Source organism: Sinocyclocheilus anshuiensis, unplaced genomic scaffold, assembly GCF_001515605.1.
Source record: "Sinocyclocheilus anshuiensis isolate Anshui unplaced genomic scaffold, SAMN03320099.WGS_v1.1 scaffold2262, whole genome shotgun sequence".
Classification (NCBI taxonomy): Eukaryota; Metazoa; Chordata; class Actinopteri; order Cypriniformes; family Cyprinidae; genus Sinocyclocheilus; species Sinocyclocheilus anshuiensis.
The window spans coordinates 48,060-57,030 of record NW_015555877.1 but is presented as its reverse complement, the minus strand read 5'-3'; the positions used below and the strand labels follow the sequence as shown (position 1 = coordinate 57,030).

At 38.4% G+C, this 8,971-nt stretch overlaps 1 long non-coding RNA gene across 1 annotated transcript; it reads right to left on the bottom strand.

The window, feature by feature from the left end:
- Positions 1 to 2,066: 2,066 nt before the first annotated feature.
- Positions 2,067 to 2,717, bottom strand: LOC107675680 (uncharacterized). The gene is made up of 3 exons (XR_001632626.1): positions 2,574 to 2,717; positions 2,256 to 2,346; positions 2,067 to 2,161 (listed from the first exon to the last, which is right to left on the bottom strand). It is a non-coding gene; the product is annotated as an uncharacterized LOC107675680 (long non-coding RNA).
- Positions 2,718 to 8,971: the final 6,254 nt, after the last annotated feature.

Sequence of the window (8,971 nt, the reverse complement as noted above, 5' to 3'; positions counted from 1 at the left end):
CATAAACAAATAAAACAGTTATTGAATAAGCATCTGTCCTATTCTGTGTCCTAAACTCCTGAAATATTGGTGTCTCATATTTTAGAGCAGTCACTGCAATTTGAGAAAGGAATCAACCAAATCTGTATGTGTGTGAAAATATTCAAATGTAACTCCCTTTGTAATTGTTAACATTTTCATAAGTAACTGTAATTTAATTACACATTTTTTTCTCAGTAACTGTAACAGATTACACTTACATTTATTTTGTAATTAAATTACGTAATTCCGTTGCATGTAACTAGTTACTCCCAGACACTGCATATAAAGGAAAGAATATGCAGTGAAAGAAGCTTGAAGCCACAACAGCTTGAACCTCGAAACGATAAAGAGTTTGCAAGCGAAAAAGGAACTTGAAGCCCGTAATAAAACACGAATCAACATAGCTTCAGATTCGCTGTTTGTGGTCTTAAAACAATGCCACCTCTAAACCAGTTACTACTTTGTTTAAAAGTCAGCAACAACAACAGCATATAAGCTCTTACGCAAGATATTTCCGGCGGATGTCCGTCTTTCAGTTTTTGGAGTTTTGATGTTGTTAGTGACATTTGCATTCATCTGTAATCACAATCATAGCAGCGTGCCTCAAAACATCAGATTCGTCCGCGCACAACTCACGTGACGACCAAAATAATGTTCCTCCTCATACACTTATCCACACTAGTTTCTACAAAATAATAAAATCAATATCTCATGTCTATGTGTGTTTGAATTTGGTATTAGCAGCCATAAGTCGGATCATATGCGTTCAGCTGATCTTTATGACAAAATAAACCCCTTCAGGGTGATACAAGACCCTCCAATCTTAATTGAGTTTTAGTGATACTGACCGACCGACTGACTGCACATTATCCATTATATAAAAACATCACAAGTCTGTGATATGTTCTCCTTTGCATAATCTTCGATTATTTTATTTTTTTTTTAATTCAAATGGGGTGGAACTTAGTGACTTTTGTGCCACTTGCTAATATGAATATATAAATGCAAAAAAAATCGGGGACATGATTAGAAAAGGCTAAATGGTCGTGGGTTATTTTCACAGTCAAAAAGGACAACTATAGTAAAATAAATGAGACACACGAAAAAGATTAATTTTGGGGTACAATCCACAAATCAGCCTAAATAAAGTAGTATTTGACAATAAATGTACATATATATATATATATATATATATATATATAAACCAAACAAGATTTATGATGCTGATGACCGTTGAAATGCATCATCACAATCTGTAAAAAAAAAAGGGTCCATTGAGAGTTGCCTGGCCTTAGTCGACTTGCTGTGACCCCTTCGACTTTTTGACTGTCAGTTTATATGCCCATTGTCTTTGGTTTTGACTGCCATGCGTGACTAGATTAACGTGAGTGATGTTGCAGATATTAACTCATCAGCAGCAGTCTAATACAGTTCGTGTACAGACAATTCTGACTCTAAAGGTCTGATATGAGCGCCAACAGATTTCCCTGTAAACAGCAGAAGAGTGCACTGACGTCCAGCATGGCTCATATCACAGCAGTCTGGGTTTCATGGATCACTGAGAAACACATTTCTGAGGTCAGACAGAGTCGAGGTGGATCGGAGGACATTCACATCTTCTGCTTCCGTCAGGAGCTGCAGCTCTGCAGAAGTCGAGTTGTGTCTGTAGTTTGGAAAGATGTCACATACATTCCAGCTTTGGCTTGACCTGCTCCCTGAGGTTTGATATGACGGTCAGTGGTAGAACATCACCATCTAGTGTCTAAACACTCTCACAGCCTCTAACAACATGCAGTTCAATTCAGAAAAAAATCAGCCAATGGGTGCATACAATACAGTGTGATTTGCTAGATATTGCAGATAAATGCATAAAACTCGAAATAAACTTCATAACATTTATTGTAATTCTGGTGACCCTGAAGCACCAGAGAACAAACAGCAAACCAAATAAAAGTGAAGAACTTGATCTGAACAGCTCTCTTCTTTCATAAACCCTGCATATTCAATAAAAGTGATTTCAACAGAACTACAGGTTTAGGGGTTTTTCATGGGTCAGTTTGAATCGGTGTAAGATGTGAAACTCTGCTCTGTGTTTGGATCCTCAGGAGGGTTTGAGATGCCCATCTGCTGCCCGCTGGCCCTGACCAAACCAAATACACATTAAAACGGGCTGCGTACGTGTGTGTGAAGCTTCATATATAACAGTTCATAGTGTTCTCATTCAGACAGGGTACCTGCTGTGTGGTGAGTCTGAGCAGGTCTTCATACAGTCTTTTCCATCGGTCCGCCTCAGCCTGGAGGTCAGACATCACCTCAGCACTCCACCTGTGAGGAAACCAGAAAAATCATAGCGTAATGTATAAATTAAAATAACATAAAAATAAATAAAATAATAAAATTAAATTAAAATTACAAAATAAAAATAAATAAAAACAAATAAAAACAAATTTTAAATTAAATTAAATAAAATATACAAAAAAGTGAAAAATAAAATACAAAATATAAAAAATAATATAAAATACGAAATAAATAAAATAAATTAAAATAATGACCTGCTGCAGGGTTCTGTGGAACGATTGGAGTGCACAGTATTCCTAACAGTATCCAACTCCACCTGTAACCTGTTCACCTGCAGCTCCAGGGAGTCCTTCTCACCTGACAGACAATCCTTAAACCTGCACACACACACACACACACACACACACACACATCTGTTTATCTGCAGAAAACAGCTTCATTTTCCTTTTTAGAGCTGTTCCTATAGGCTGTATGTTTGATCCTGACATTGGTGGGGACATAACAGCAGACAACAACCCCCTCCCCATCCAACGACCCCAACATTTCTGCATTAATGATAGACTTTTGACATCTAAAGTCTGTACTTACAGCTATGTTAGCTAACTCATAATTCATAAAGAGAGCTTTTTGCGTTAGCATATTCATCAGACAATAATTATACAATTTTGATTATATAAAACAAACAACATTACAGCAGCAACTGTTACATTACAACGCATGAAACAGAACGGGTCGTTTGAGGTTGAACTACTTCTCACACGATAATTCTATAAAATGTTTGTGGCATCGCAGGACAAATCTGCTCATTTTCAAGAGTTTACAAACTAGTGAAGTGTGTGCATTTATCAGGGTTGCCAGGTTCTTGCAACAATACCCGCCCAATTTCAACTCAAAACTAGCCCAATCGCGTATCGAGGGGGGTCTCCCAGTAAAAAAAATTGCGTTCCGGGGGATAAAATACAAATTTTTTGCCGGGGTTCCCTGATACAATTCACATTCCAGGGGCTAAATATCACGTTATTGGGGTCTCTTCAACCCGCGGACATGAAAAACAACCCGCTCTTTACGAATTCTCGTGCCGCAGTTCCTCCACCGTCTTCTGGTGGGCGCTGTGTTGATTGCGCAGATCCTGCCGAAAGGCTTCATGCGACATCTGGAGCTCCATCAGCTCCAGCGATTTACTGATCAATTAAAAATAAACAAATATAAAATACAGACTTAAAGGGATAGTTCACCAAAAAATGAAAATTATGTTATGAATTACTCACCCTCATGTCGTTCCAAACCCGTAAGACCTTCGTTCATCTTCGGAACACAAATTAAAATATTTTTGATGAGATCTGAGAGCTCTCTGACCCTCCATAGACAACAACGTATGCAATGTATGTAGATTCTGTCATTAATTACTCACCCTCATGTCGTTCCAAACCCGTAAGACCTTCGTTCATCTTCGGAACACAAATTAAAATATTTTTGATGAGATCTGAGAGCTCTCTGACCCTCCATAGACAACAACGTATGCAATGTATGTACACGGATACAGTGTTAACGTTCAGATCAAAGCGTAAACAACGTTAACAGCGCATCCGCGTACATACATTGCATACGTTGTTTATGTATGTGATACTGTCCAAAATGGCACTATAGGGTGATGCGGAAGAAACAAATTGTCGAATAAAGTCATTATTTTTGTTTTCTTTGCACACAAAAAGTATTCTCGTAGCTTCGTAAAATTACGGTTGAACCCCTGATGTCACATGGATTATTTTAACGATGTCCTTGCTACGTTTCTGTGCCTTGATCGTGTTAGGATGCTTGCTGTCTATGTCTATGTCTATGTCGAGGGTCAGAGAGCTCTCGGATTTCATCAAAAATATCTTAATTTGTGTTCTGAAGATGAATGAAGGTCTTACGGTTTGGAACGACATGAGGGTGAGTAATTAAAGACAGAATTTTTCTTTTGTGGGTGAACTATCTCTTTAAGACTATAGACTATACCAGGGGTGGCGAACGTCGGTTCTGGAGAGCCGCAGCCCTGCAGAGTTTTGCTTCAACCCTAATCAAACACATCTGAACAAGCTAATCAAGGTCTGAATGGTTACTAGGAAGCTACAGGCAGGTGAGGTTTAATTAGGGTTGGAGCTGAACTCTGCAGGGCTGAGGCTCACCAGGACCGGAGTTCGCCACCGCTGGACTATACTATAGATCTATAAACACTGTCCAACAAGTCCTAAAGTTTCATCTTTACCGGGACATTCTAAAATGCTTAACGTATCTTAATGCATTAATAGTGTTTTTAAAAGACCAAACTTAGTAAACACATTAATAAGGCAGACAAGCAGATGAGCCCATAAATAAAGAAAACGCTTCAAGTGGCTTAATGCTTTAAGACAGTGTTTTTAAAAGACCAAACTCTGTAAACATGTTATTAATAAATCATGCTATGTACAGACAAGCAGATGAGTCCAGAATAACGCAACGCGTTTAATAACGCGTTAAGCGTTTTCCTCCCATAGAAAACCGTTATAAGGAAAATGCTTAAAGTGGCTTAATGCATTAAGAACTCTGTAAACACATTATTAATAAAGCATACTATATACAGACAAACAGAGCCCATAATAAAACACTGCTTTAATGCATCCATGTTGGTATTTTCCTTATAACGGTTTTCTACGGGCTTAACGCGTTATTAAACGCGTTGCGAAAACCGTTATAAGGAAAATACCAACATGGATGCATTAAAGCAGTGTTTTATTATGGGCTCTGTTTGTCTGTATATAGTATGCTTTATTAATAATGTGTTTACAGAGTTCTTAATGCATTAAGCCACTTTAAGCATTTTCCTTATAACGGTTTTCTATGGGAGGAAAACGCTTAACGCGTTATTAAACGCGTTGCGTTATTCTGGACTCATCTGCTTGTCTGTACATAGCATGATTTATTAATAACATGTTTACAGAGTTTGGTCTTTTAAAAACACTGTCTTAAAGCATTAAGCCATGTTAAGCATTTTTTCACATTAAGCGTTTTAGAATGTCACTCTTATGCTGCGTTCACACCAAACGCGAATAGAGCGTCTGGCGCGAATGATTTCAATGTTAAGTCAATGTAAAGACGCGTTTACGCGCGTCTGGAGGTCTCGCGGCGCGAATGAGGCGTTTAGCGCGGCGCGGAAGACGCGAATTCGCCTCATTCGCGCGTCAATTTCGCTTCAAACGCTTGTTTTTTACGCGCGTCTATTTCGCTCTAGACGCGCGAATGCATTCAAAATGTTCAAGCGGCAAACTAGACGCGGTAGACGCGAATTTGACGCCCTATTCGCGTTTGGTGTGAACGCAGCATTCACCCTCTGATTTGCCACCTGTTTAGCTGCATCTCTAGGTCTTCTATTTTCTGAGTCTCCTCGCGGAGCTGCGTCTCCAGGACTTCAGCCTGCTGAGCTCTGAGCTGGGCCTCCTGGTGCAGCTCATCCACCAGGCCCATGAGCTGCGTCTCTGAGCCCTGCAGCTGCTGTAAATCACAGCTCACCTGCTCCAGCTGAAGACACAGCAGGGAGGCGTCTCTCCAGCGCTCCTCCGTCACAAAGATCAAGCGCTGCTGCAGGAGATCAGCCTGATCCTGACATTTACATTTCTACTGTAAAATAAAATGATTGCATCTGTCTATGGTGAATACTTTACTGTAAGAATTACAGGTTGTGTTGCACTGCCTTTTTGACTATTTAAATGACAAATTGCAATAATGAAATCTATTGGGAATTACAAAAAGTTGAAATTCGGAATGCATTACGGTAATTTTGCACTCTAATGTTACAACATAAAACAGCTATTGGTCTTAAAACTGGATTTTAAAAAAAACTATTGGTCCTGAAAAAATGTCGTTATGCAAACTGCAAAATGTAATTCCCTGTTTTTTCATTTTGATCCAGGTGAAATGTGACGTTTTCATGAGCATTTCATAATTTTAATCTCCTTTATGCAGTTATGCAATAGTCATGCAAATATTCCATCCAAGTCTCGCGATTAATATGAGCTCAGAAAACTGCATGCATAATATGAGAATTGGGAATTTTAAGCTTGTAGTTGCAGTGCAGTGTTGATGTAGCGCCTTGTTTGTTTTTGTTTGTTGTTTTATTTTATATATATATATATATATACACAGTGGTGGCCAAAATTATTAGAACTAGTATTTTCAGCAGATAAACATGGTTTTAAGTCAGTTATTTCTATTTTTGCTGTAGTGTGTCAGCAGAAAATATCAGTTTATATTTCCAAACATTCATTTAGCCGTTAATTGTAATAATGCAGTGAGATTTATGTTTGTGCTCCACACAGAGATCTGATCTGATCATCATCAGTCTGTCTGGAGTCACATGAAGAAACAGAACAAACTGAGACTGACTCAATCCAGAAGAACTGTGTCTCCGAGACGCTTCAAGAAACCTCCTGCAAAGCTACAGTGCTGTTAAAAGTTTTAGGCACTTGTGTAAAAATGCTGTAAAGTGAGGATGCTTTCAAAAATAATGTCATAAATAGATTTTCTTTTTCAATTAACTTCTATTAACTACATTAAATCAACATTTGGTGTGAGCATCCTGTGTATTTAAAGCAGCTTTTGCTCTCGGTGCACTTGAGCAGAGTTTGCAGGTAGGTTTCTTGAAGCATCAGTTCTTCTGGATTGAGTCTGTCTCAGTTTGTTCTGTTTCTTCATGTGACTCCAGACAGACTGATGATGATCAGATCACATCTCTGTGTGTAGCACAAAAATCTCACTGCATTATTACAATTAATGGCCAAATGAATGTTTGGAAATGTAAACTGATATTTCCTACTGATACACTACAGCAAAAGATAGAAATAACTGACTTAAACCCATTTTAACTGCTGAAAATACTAGTTCTAATCATTCTGGCCACCACTACACCATGTGCATAATTATTAGGCACGTTGATATTCTGGTAATATTTTTTTTCCAAGCACATTTTACCAGTTCCAAACCACATCAATCTTAATAACTACTATTAGTTTTGTATTTAATAATTTATGAGTGATATATAATTGTCCATGAAGGCTGGAAGTGGAAAACTCATATTCAGGTGTGCAGAATTATTAGGCAGGTTTTCTTTTACAGATAATATGAGCCAAAAAAGAGACTTAACTCAGACTAAAAGTCAAAAATTATTAAATGCCCATGAGAAAAATGCAATACTAGAATTAGCAAAGTTAAGGCATGACCATTGGGCAGCGAAATGCTGATTGGGTCAGCACGGTCAGAAAAAGCAGGTGGAGAAGAAAAGACGCATGTTAACTGCAAAATAATTAAGAATTAATGTGAAGAATTAGGTGTGAAACCATCAGGAACCATTTAGTCTCCAGCGCCACCATTTTCCAGAACTGCAACCTTCCTGGAGTCTCCAGAAGAACAAGGTTCTCAGAGACTTTGCTTGGGTAAAACATCCTAAAAAATGACCCTCACTTAATAAGAATAACATGCTGAAGTGTTGTGAAATACATGAAGACTGATTGTTTATAGGCTTTATGGACAGATCAGTTGAGAGTGACTCTTGAAGGACCAGCACCACATCCTCTGTTTGAAGAATTGATCTTCCAGAATCTGGCAGTAAGATTTAGGAGCTCATTTTAGTCAATCTCTCCAAGACAGACTTTTCAGGATAGGAGATGGACTAAAAATGATCTCTCAAAACTTACTGGCAGATTCTGGAAGATCAATTCTTCAAACAGTGCACTTCAATAACTGTCTAGTTTGGCTCAGCTACAAAATCAGACACCAGAAGATTACAGAGAACGGTTCGGACTGCCGAGAGGATTATTGTTGCCCGTCCTTCAAGACCTGTATACATACAGAGTGAGGAAGAGGGCTCAGAAAATCACTCTGGATCCCTCACATCCAAAATAAGAATTGTGAAATGTAAACTCAAAATCAAACCAAACCAAAAAAATCTGAATTGTGAGACAAGAAGTCGCAAGATTAAATTCAGAATTTCAAACAAATAATAAATTAAATTATTGTTTATGGTGTGGTGGAAACAAGCTTTGCTAGTTTGCTGCTTTATGGCCTTTTGAAATTTATTTTTTATTTTTCTCTCAGATGTTCCCATCATCATGCACTGAATTAGAGAAGCACTAGAGGCGCCGTTGAGCAACTTCGCTAATGCTGTCTCTTCTGAGTTTCTCATCATCTACAGTGCATAACATCATCAAAAGATTCAGAAAAACTGGAGAAATCTCTGTGCGTAAGGAACAAGGCCGAAGACGGACGATGCAAAACCACATACTGCAGCTATTACAACAGCATGGCTTCGTAGTAGAACAGTCTGGGTGCTGAATTGGCCTGCCTGCAGTCCAGATCTTTCACCTATATTGAACATTTGGCACATCATTATACAAAAAATACGACCACGGACTCTTCAGCAGCTGGAAACCTATATCCTCCTGACTACCAGCTATGGAGTTTTATCCACTGTAGAGGACATTATGTTTTAGCGATTTCTCTGAGACGTGACATGTCACAGTTTTAGGTCTGGATGTCCTGTACAGAGCACATTCAGGGCTTTTCAGAGATACTAAATGTTTGGATGTTTCACCATGACCACTCCCTCTACTTGGTCTTAAAAAATGTCTGATATTAATTT